Source organism: Aptenodytes forsteri, unplaced genomic scaffold (assembly GCF_000699145.1).
Source record: "Aptenodytes forsteri isolate BGI_AS27 unplaced genomic scaffold, ASM69914v1 Scaffold336, whole genome shotgun sequence".
Lineage (NCBI taxonomy): Eukaryota > Metazoa > Chordata > Aves > Sphenisciformes > Spheniscidae > Aptenodytes > Aptenodytes forsteri.
The window spans coordinates 3,072,943-3,084,509 of NW_008794911.1; the positions used below are offsets into that span (position 1 = coordinate 3,072,943).

An 11,567-nucleotide genomic window follows, 5' to 3' on the forward strand; every position below is an offset into this window, starting at 1 on the left:
GTTGTCATAAAACCAAAAAAAAGAAAAAAAAAAAGTGTTTCTTACATACACAGGTCCTCAAGGACTGCCTGAACTGCATTAGTTCTATGCCAAGAACACTCAAGTTTCCATCACCAACAGTTTCCCTCAGAAATTTTTTTGAATGAAAAGCTAACAACCCAATTTCAAAGCCAATGCCCTATTTTATAAACAACTCTCAAATCACCAGAAGAAAAAAAGCTGTAAGACTGTAGTTGCGTATCTTAAAAAAAGCTTTCAAAAATTTCCTTATTCTCTCTAAAATAGCCTCCAGAATGACTTTGGACGTAGAACATTTATAGCATCATCTTGTGAGAGCGTGTATCTGTGACTGCTTTGCTGCTGTTTGGACTTAGCAAAAATGTCAGCATGCAACTTCCAGTAGTTGGATCATTTTATGGACTCACTTGTAACGGATGAATGCTCTGTACTGATTTCTTAAAAGGAGTGGTACCCTAGATTTAAGTCAACCGTTTCAGCCACTTTAGACAAAAGGTTTGATTTCCACAATCCGAACTTCCATGACTACAAACACCATCATCCCTCCTTTCAGGCTGTGGACTACCGAGGGCACGGCCCAACCTCTATCCCAAGAACACCTTGCTCACCTCAAAGCGTGTTGCCTCTTTTAATTAAAGCTCTCTATATAAGAACACTAATAATAGAAGAGCTACAGAGCCATATATTTGAGAGGCCACTTATGAAGAAAATCAGAACAGGCATAAGAGAGTGAGCTTGATCAAAGCCAGGACAATACTGCTCCCTCATACCTGGCCCCAGTACAACGTGTCCGCAACAGCTATATTTGGACATTAATCTTCAGACATGCTATATAGTTATTGGAGAAACACAAGTACATCATTTAAGTGATCTGAAGCAGAATGCATTAGGAAATTATGTAGGATAGCCAGTAGGAAGTTAGACAGTGCAGCGAACTTCACCCCTCTGTCTCCTGCCTAGAATCTAAATAATCTGATGCTGGGCACACTTAGAAATGATCTGAAATATTTAAGTGCTGGCTCTAGCAAGCTCAATTTGAAATAGCACACACCACACTTCTAGAATATTCAGAAGTATTTTTAGTTTACAGATTTGTAAACTTTCCACTCTTGTTTTGGACAACAAGAGCTTCTTCAGGGACTACTAAAATAACACTTCCACCCCAATCAACTAACTGCTTTTTCCATGTTCCAGGTGACCAATGACCTCAAGGGAAAAATTGCCATACTGTACAGACTAACTCTTTATAAGATGTTGATGTCAGTGGATTACAAGCATATCTGAACCTGATAACAAGGTATCTGTCTCAGTTGCTCATAGAGTAGAGGTAACTAATTCCTCATCTGGTCACATGCAGATCCCACCAGGTACATTTCTAATACTTTCTGGACCTTTCTGAGCATAAATATTAGCACATGGGCTGGGGTAAGGACCTGTTCTGCAAGTGAATAATCTCACTGTGGCTGCATAGAGGCATGAAGCAGGCAGCGGGAACAGGACCAACACTACTCCTTGCTCTCCTAGTTCATGCTATACACCAGGCACTTCATCTCTCAAGCATTAGCATCATTCCGACTACGCTAAAGAAATCAGTTTATACAGTAGGAAAAAAACAGTGATGATTCATCCTTATTAGAACTGCAACAGATTCACCTGCAAGACTCTAAGCACCTTAGGGAAGTAGGTCTTTATTTCCTTTACATGGAAAGCTTTTCCCTTGTGTACATTTTGTTTTTAACTGGTAGGAGAGGAAACTCCCCTTTCCCTCTACAAACACTTTCAGGTCATTTCTAAGTGTGCCCAGCATCAGATTATTTAGATTCTAGGCAGGAGACAGAGGGGTGAAGTTCGCTGCACTGTCTAACTTCCTACTGGCTATCCTACATAATTTCCTAATGCATTCTGCTTCAGATCACTTAAATGATGTACTTGTGTTTCTCCAATAACTATATAGCATGTCTGAAGATTAATGTCCAAATATAGCTGTTGCGGACACATTGCACTTGGTTGTACTGGGGCCAGGTATGAGGGAGCAGTATTGTCCTAGCCTGTACCTCTCTTTTCGCAGAAGCACAGAGTCAGTACAAAGGGATACAAAAATTTCCAAAAGAAAACTCACCTAGAGGTTACTTGTGGGGAAGACAACACATACAAGCCAGAGGAATCAGGCACAGTAAGCGCACTGAGCAAGCATTTGAGTACAGCCTTGTACCAGACACGCTGCAATTTGAAGAATTAGTGGCATGTTCTAGTGGGCCAAGAGGCAGAAAACAGGATAGCATCCTAATGCTCAGAGCCACGTACTGGAAAGAAAGGAAACGTACTTCCCGATTTTTCACATCAGAATTAAATAACTTGTATCCTTTGAAAACTCTAATACAATTATTTTGTATGCAGCTGTCATTGGAAGAAACCACCCAGTCAAAGCAGGCTCAGTTCAGCTGGGTTTTTAATACCTCCAATAATGGAGACTTCACGATCTCTGGGAAACCTGATCTAGTGTCTGACCACCCTCACAGTGTCAAAAAAAGTCTTCTGATATTTAAATAGAATTTCCTGTATTTCAGTTTGTGCCTCTTGTACTTTCTGTCCTTTCACTGACTACCCGAGAAGAGTCTGCCTCTGTCTCCTTTACACTTTTTCATCATGTATTTACACACACATTTAAGATCCCCCTGGAGCCTTTTCTTCTCCAGGCTGAACAGTCGCAGTTCGCGCAGCCCTCGTCTATCAGATGCTCCAATCTTTAATCATCTTTGTGGCCCTTCACAAGGCTCACTCCAGTACATCCATGTCTCTTGTACTTGGGAGCCCAGAAGTAGACACAGCACTCTTGATGGGGCCCCACCAGGCTGGGTAAAGAGGAAGGATCACCTCCCTCAACTCGTTGGCAATGCTCTTCCTCTCGCAGCACAGAAGGCTGTCGGTCGTCTTTGCTGCAAGCACACACTGGTGGTTCATGTCAAATTGGTGTCCACCAGGACGCCCCAGGCCTTTTCTGCAAAGCTGCTTTCCAGTCATTAAGCCTGTACTGGTGCATGGGGTTATTCCTCCACAGGTGCAGCACTTGGCATTTCCCTTTGCTGAACTTCACAAGGTTCTTGTTTGCTCATTTCTCCAGCCTGTTTTAGTCCTCCTGAATGGCAACACAACCATCTGGTCTCTCAGCCACTCCTCCCAATTTTTATCATCTGCAAACTTGCTAAGAGCACATACTACCCTATTGTCCAGACCACCAAATGAAAATGTTAAACAGAATTAGCTCCAGTATCAACCCCTGGGGTATATCAATAGCGACTGGCCTCCAGCTGGACTCCAGTCATCTATACGCAGAAGGCTATTGGGTTGGTTAAACGCTACTTCCCCTTCATAAACCCATGCTGACTACTCCCAATCACATTCTTCTCCTTCATGTGTTTCAGAAGTGGTTTTCAGGAAGATTTGCTCCATCGCCGTCCCAGGGATTAAGGTGAGTCTGAGGACACTGCCAAGTCCACCACTAAACCATGTCTCTAAGCACCACATCTACACGTCTTTTAAATACCTCCAGGGATGGTGACTCAACCACTTCCCTGGGCAGCCTGGTCCAATGCTTGATAACCCTTTTGGTGAAGACATTTTTTCCTAATATCCAATCTAAACCTCCCCTGGCACAACCTGAGGCTGTTTCCTCTCATCCTATCGCTTGTTACTTGGGAGAAGAGACCGACACCCACCTCTCTACAACCTCCTTTCAGGTAGTTGTAGAGAGCGATGAGGTCTCCCCTCAGCCTCCTTTTCTCCAGACTAAACAACCCCAGTTCCACTCCTCACAAGACTTATACTCTAGACCCTTTACCAGCTTCATTGCTCTTCTTTGGACATGCTCCAGCACCTCAGTGTCTTTCTTGTAGTGAGGGGCCCAAAACTGAACACAGTATTCGAGGTGCGGCCTCACCAGTGCCGAGTACAGGGGCACGATCACTTCCCTACTCCTGCTGGCCACACTATTTCTGACACAAGATGCTCGTGGTCACGGTCATGCTCAGACTGTCTCCATATTCCTCCCAGGTTACCTGACCCTGCTTCCACCTCTTGTGCACTTTCATTTTATCCTTGAGTTTTGTCAGGAGCTCCCTGTTAAGCCATGCAGGCCTGAAAATTATCTCATTTCAAAATATTTTCACAATACTTCTTCCAGAAACACTATAAAATTCTTCCATTTGAAACTGAATGAAGTTCCCCTTTGCTTCTCTTGTGTTAAAACTTTTCTTACAAGAACATTTGCCTTTCGCAAAACCCAGTCTTCATGAACTCAATACAAACATTTCTACCTACACTCTTCTCCTGTCTGCAGCTCTTCTGTGGCACAACCTGAACTTCTGATATGATTAAGTTGTTCTGCTTTTTCCTTTTCCCAGAGCTTTATGAATTTCTGGGGTGAAAATCTACAGTGCAGTCCAGAAGCAAGCATATGAAAACAATCTCTCCTAACAGTTACAATCTACCAGAGGCTTTCCATTTTTTCCCCCATGGTGCATATTATTCTTTTTTCACTAGACCTCTGCAATATATGTTCATGCTTCATGGTAACATCACAGTTCTTCTCAGGTAGTAACAGGGTCTGCAACTACTTGAGGATATAATGCTTTCAAAAGAAAAGTTTCTTTAAGCATACATATGGCATTTACAGAAAGCATCATGATGGTACAAGACTTTTACTGCATTCACTTGGGATGCTTTGCCATTTTAAAACACCACCTCAGACTTGTACCCCACCGTTATAACACAGAGTACACCAGTATGTACATGATGATATATTTCTGAAATTCATCTGTGATTAATACAGTAGCTGGCACAGCCTGTTTAGCCACCCACACTTTCAGTTATTTTTGATTCAGCATTTGGAAAATAGAACATATGGAAGAACACATCCTCCTAGAATGTATACGGACCAACTACCTGTGTTATATTTATTGAACTAACTGGGAATAATTGCAGCTCTGCTATCTTGATAGAAGTGATCAAGACAAGTATCAATGGTATAAGAGTGGACTCAGCTTGTCAGCATAACACATTCATCCACACTGACAATGCTGCCTGGCAGAACCCAAGTCACAGCAATAAGTTAATAACAATATTACTGGTAATTGTGGACCATCTGGCAAGTAAGTATATTTTGTTAATCTCCTTATACAATAAATATTAGTTTTCTGCTACAATTTTACAGTCCTTACACAAAAAAGATACTTAAGGATTACACATTCATGTTTAATGTAGTTAAGAAAGAATTAGTTGAATTGTACATAATAGATAATCACTGAAGAATGATGTCATCAAGGATTTTCTGTTGGGTCAGAGGTTTGATTTAAGAGGCTTTCACATCTGTCTTAATTTCCAGTACCACTGTTTGTTGGCATGCTGTTTGCCTTGAAATCTGTGCCAGAAATTGATTTAAGCTTATTTACCCAACCTACTAGCTATCTTGATAGTTTCAGTAGTTATAATATTTCATTGTAACAACATGTTGTAAAACCTGTATCTACAGAAGAATTTTTTTTGCCTATACTGTTACATCACAGAAAAGCAGAATGAGCATGTTCTCTTTCTCCCAGCCAGCTTAAGCCAGAGCTGCACAGAATAACAGCCTGCCAACATTTAAATGGTGATAAACAATATCTTTGTCTAGATCTCTAGATCTTCAGAAGCTGTTTGGCACAGACGTCATCACAGCTCAGCTAAACAGGCACTCAAAGTTTGTCTAAGTTTGTACACTTATTTTTGTACCTGTAAGCACTGCAATCAGCCATAATTAAGGTATAAGGCATGGTTATCACATGCTGAAGCAGACATCATCCCCCAAATCTAAACGCCTGCCTAGATTCTTGCTGCCATATTCATTCACCCCTACATGCTGTCCTTCATAAGTCCTCCTTACCACAAAACAAGGAGATAAGAAAAACCAATTCTCTACAGCCATCCCAAATCTGAAAATGCCCACACCTCTAGATAAATGCGTACTGTAATTAGTATAGCCAATGTTTTCAGGGCAGATAGCCTCCAAAATGAGAATGGTCAGGAATGGTCAGAAAAGGTGACACTTGCAGGAATATTAATTTTCCAAACAGTGCATACTACCTGACACCTGAGGCTCCCTTAATGTACCATCAACCAGGCATCCAAAAAAAGATCCTGGTGTCAAATTCACAAGTGACTTTCAGCCGTAAGTCTTACTGGTAATCAGCAGCTTCTGCAGGTTCAAGTTGCTTTTGAAAGTTAAGATTTAGGATTCTGCATCACTTAGACATTTTTAAAACTATTACCTTTGCATATCCAGCCAGATTCACAAAAGGCTACTGGAACGTTACATACAACATGATTTTGATCTGGTCACACAGTTACCACTGATTCTTACTAATAGGACAGAAACAGACTTACCTACTTCCTCAGCCATAGCATGACTGCTGCTTTTCAGCACACGTTTTCACAGAAGAACCAGCTTTCACAAAAAATAAAACTTAACTGAAGAATAAGGTATAGCAGTGTGGGCACATGAATCAGGATTCACCTGCGAAGAAAATCCCTCTAGGCCATTTGGAACAGTACTACAAGAGCAAAATACTTAAAGCTGAATCCTCTGTTGTCTGAAGAATTATTTCAGATTTAAATCTGCCTCCAGATTTATGGCATGCAGTACTGCCTCTGGGGATTTCCCTGCAGTTTAGTCAGAGAGCTTCCTAGATACTTCAAGGGCCAGTGATATTTTTTTGCTTGAGGATGTTCAAGTTGCTGCTAGCATCTTAATTCTGTTACAAAGCATCACCTTGTATAGGAATGCTGAGGTGTCAATGATGGTGGGGTACCACTTACATTAGATTCTCCCTATGAAAAAGAGGTCTTGGAGCCAAATTCAAGCTATTTAGTAAGAAATCAGCAAATTTTTTTTTTTTTTTAACGCTCCCATTACTATCCATTGGGTCAAAGAGACAGGTGGAAAGAAAGGGCCTCAAGTGACAGTACAGAAAGTGATCTAAGCAAAAAAAAAAAAAAAAAAGAAGTTAAAGAAAAAACCTAAAAAAACTGGGGGAAAAATTTTAAATTCCAAAAAGAAAAAGAAGTTAGGAACAAGAAAAGCTTTTGAATTAGAAGGATCCTACACAGGAGAGATGACCTTGGCCTACCTATACCCAATCTTCTGGGGTTGATGATTTAATTAAAGGTAATAAGGGAATTTTAAAACTGAAAAGGTAAATGGAAGCCAACATTATAAAAAAGGAAAATGGAGAGGCATAACCTGGGCAAGGAACATACAAAACTACAAGAATGTAAGACAAAACCAAAAGACATTTTTAGAAGCAGCACGTTAAAAGCATAGGTTCCACTAATTAAAAACTTTAAAAAGTTTAAAGGAAGCCTGAAATAGAATCTGTAAGGCCAACAGACAACCAAGACACTAAAACTGCTCAGAGTGGAGACAGCCTTTGCAGAAAATGAATTATTTTCACCACTGCACACTTTAGAGCCAGGAAGGCTCCAACCTCTGAGCCACTCTTGAGAGTATCAATGTGACAAAAGTCAGCTTTCACATGCAGGGATGTTAACAAGCTGGGCACGACGACTATCCCTGCTTTGTTCAACACATACACAGATGACCACAAATGGGTGACCAGTGACAAAGTTTGCAGGTGATAGCAATACTTAGCATAACCCACAACTAAATCTGACTGACACAGAGAAGATGAATGAACACTTTCCAAAGTGTTTTTGTAACACAAGAATCTGAGATCTCCCTATGAATTTAGATTCATGGAGCAAATCTAAAAACAGAAAAAGAATTTTATCCTAACAGTTCATAATTATATTATGCCACCCAATACTAAACTACATTGCAGAAAACAAAAATGGGTTAAAAAGTGAATTAGAATCATGGAGGCCAACATGATTGTTGATACTATCAACATTCATTCAGATAGAGTCTGAAAAACAATTTTTTTTTTAATTGGCTTATTATTTGTAAATGGGATATAACCAAGATAGGAGAACCTGGCACTTCTACTGCTCTTTTCCTAAGTACCTGCCAGAAGCTGCTTTTGGAGAGAGGGCTAGGTAAGCCTTTCATCTGACCTAACACAGCAATACTTTTGTTCTTACCTGTAAGAACGTTTCTCTATCTCAGCTCAGGTTCATGAATAGATAGAATAGGAGGTGACAGTCCTGGAGCCGAATCTTAGATAGTAAAGACTGTCACATGTCCATTCCCTTCAAAAGAGCTTTGATAATCTGCTGTGCTGGAAGCCTTGCCCAAGGGGGATGGAGGTAGAGAAAAGAGGAGTGGAAACAGCAGTTTGAACCAAAAAGCTAGTTGCTTTTATTGCAACTTACCATGTGCTACATAAATTGTGGAAATAAATGCAGTATGTGTTTCAATCCCCTCCTGGCCGTATTTAACTTCTTTCTTCAAAGACCCACTTCTGTTTCTCCAATACTGAAGAAAGCTGAATCTAAAAAAAGAAATCCCTATTTATTGTTCCTTTTGTTTCACCAACATCCAGTTTTCTATCCTTACCCATGACCTCATACAAAAAAGGCAGAGACATAATTGTCTAGAGAATACTTAAAACATACTGGGGGTTTCTACAAGCAGACAGTACATCATAGGAAGACTTTTTTTGTTCTCACCTCTTTTCAGGAATATAAATCCAAAACTTTCAGAAGTTCTAGGAAATAAATTATTCCTTTTCATTTTTAAAACCTGTTCTAAATCCACCCACACCTTCAATCATGTTATATGGGCCAGGGCGTGTTATAGAAAAAAATGTCAGCCTCATCATTTTAAAAATATTTTCAGGATTATACAACTAATATATCACGTCACAAAAAATTAGAAAGCCTCCTTAAACAGTTAAAATGAATTTTCTTTCTTAATTCAGTACTGAGACTAAAGAGAGATCGGGGAAAACTAAAAAAGGGGGCTAAAGGAAGAAATTCAACTATGTTTAAAAGAAAAAAGTTACTAATTTTTTTACAATCTCTCTTTTTTCATATCTACATTTTAGGCTATTTTGCCAAACAATTTAATACCCGTGAAATATTTAGCAGAAGAGGAAATCACATATATTCCCTAAGAATTTATTTATTTGTCATATATAATTCTACCTCCGTGGTTTAATTTCCCTTCAATAATGCTTCCCCAACAAGCACCGTAGTATGGCCTAACACTGGAGTGGTCCAAGTCATTGTTAATAGTACAGTGGAAATCACTACTTTACATTGCCTTTAGGGAAGAAACAGCTAAATTTAACTGTGCAATAAAGGAATTGCACCAAGGAATACCTTTCTAAAAATTAAGAGAGAAGTAGCAAATGTCAGGAAGACAAAAAATATTCAGAGGTAACACTTGATTCAGCCAAACTTCAGAATGAAGTTATCTGCAAATGCTCCAGAACACATCATCATTCAAAATAAAAAAAAACAAACTTACTCAGCTTGCTGATTGTATACCTTTCTGCCAAAACAGCCATTATTCCATTGCATTCTCCCAACAGTCCTTAAAAGAGATTGTAAATACTGCCCTGTATTTGGTGAAAAAAACTACCTGGCCTTGCAGGAACATGGTGGGAGGGAAAAAAGTGTCCCTGTATCCTAAAGATATTCTGACCTCCCAGATGAAACAGTGCAACAGCAATGACCAGTTCCCAAAATGTTGACATATTACAACACAATATTAAAGAAAATGAGAGCAGCACACGAGAGAACATTCTGAGTTGCAAAAGCAGCAATTCATTCATCAGTTTGGGGACAACTGATGCCATTGCACAAGGCTGAAACATTGCACATGAATCTGACTAACCACATTCATGAAATACTGGAAGATGACTTGAGAAGAGGGACCATGGCAACAGAGAGCTTATAACAGGAGACTAAAGAAAGCTGGTTTGTGTAGCCTAGTAAACAAAGGTGGAGAAGGGACTGCTGCCTATAAATAGGTCAGGGCAGTAAACATCAGCGAAGAGTGCTATTTCAGATAGAAGGCAGTTCTGGAACAGGAATAAATGGGTGAAAACTGACTGTGAATAAATTTAGATCAGAAATCAGAAGCAGCTATCCAACCATTAGGCCTGGCATGCCAGTGGACTGGAGAGTCAAGAGGGAAACCGACCTACTTTAAGATGGAGTTTGGTCAGCTGGTGACATTAAGTGGGCCTCTGACAGCAGGAGATTGGACCCAGTGACCCAGGAGGGCTTGTTTTTGGGTTGTTTTTTTTTTTTTTAATTCCTATGCTCCTAGTAGCTGACTACTTGCACACCTTTCTTCCAGATTAAGCAGCCTACTAGACTGCTAAAGCAATGAAAACCTCCTGCTTCCTCTCCAGGGGCCAAGCAAGTACTTTTAGAAAAGGTAATGTACTCACAAGATGCAGCTTCTCACACCATTCCACTTCCACAGTAGCACTGCAAAGAGACCAGCTGAATCACCATGTGCCGTGGACTATGGTTCAGCATACTCGTGTAATAGGAAGTAGCAGAGGAGGGTCACTGAAAATTAGTGACAAGTGCTATCACGCTCTACCCTCTGCAGCACTAGCTGTCGAGTGATTAGACATATCAGATGATGAATTCCCACTGCAAACTGCATCAGCTTAGACTTTTCTTAACAAGAGAAGGGAATGGTTAGTATCACCAAAAGATTAGTTGCAGTCCCTGTGGATCCTCATTTCTGAATGAGAGCCTAATGCTATATTTTTGTAAGCAGATGGGAATGTTCACTCTCTGCACTTGGGCAGACCAAAGGCTGGTGAATGCCACCACCAGCAAGCACTGCTTAGAAGCTGCGGACAATCAGTGCCCCAGCTTAGCATTGTGTGGGGCTAACATGGTCCCACCAGGCTTGGACAGCTTCTGGTAAATTTATCAGCACAATCAAGTCGTCTTTCATTTCTCTACTTCATTTCAGTATTGGCCTACAGTGCTACCCTTGGCAAGACAACTTGAATGACTGTATTCTCTCACCTTCCTTGGCCTTCACTTTGGACAGTTTGGCTGTCTCTCTTTGGGGGAGGGAAGAGGGTAGGAGATGAAATTAAAGAGAGATAGCAAGCTGTTTGCAAGAGCCCCCCCGCCTCTAACACTCGCTTCCTCTGGCAGAAGGCACCGTAACCCTTCACCACAAGAACAAAGCTTTTTTTGGCTGCACTTTCAGAATGTCATTGCCAACAGCATTGCAGTAGTAGCACATATTGAACATAACCAATAGTAATTATTAGTATCGCCTTCATTAAACTCTTCCCATTGCTACACCACATGATGTACCCATCTGTTACTGCAACAGAAGATATACCAAGAAGCAGGGGCAATGGATTTTCCTTCTGTAATCTGAAAGAACTCCCTTCCATGGAGATAATGTGTTCCTGAATGTCTCTTACACTAATGTACCATGCCATAAACCTAACGTCAGCAAAGAAGAAAGTACATAAACTGTTAGACAAATATTAAAGGAACATGCACTAAATTACCATTGTCATGGTTTAACCTCAGTCGGCAACTGACCCCCCCCCCCCCCCCCCCCCCCC

General features: G+C 40.6%; 1 protein-coding gene across 1 annotated transcript in view; it reads right to left on the reverse strand.

Annotated features, from left to right (window-relative positions):
• GPR158 (G protein-coupled receptor 158) overlaps positions 1-11,567 on the reverse strand; it is a gene marked incomplete at its 5' end in the record, with an annotated part of 208,475 nt that overhangs the window by 193,048 nt on the left and 3,860 nt on the right. The gene's annotated exons all lie outside the window — the stretch shown is intronic.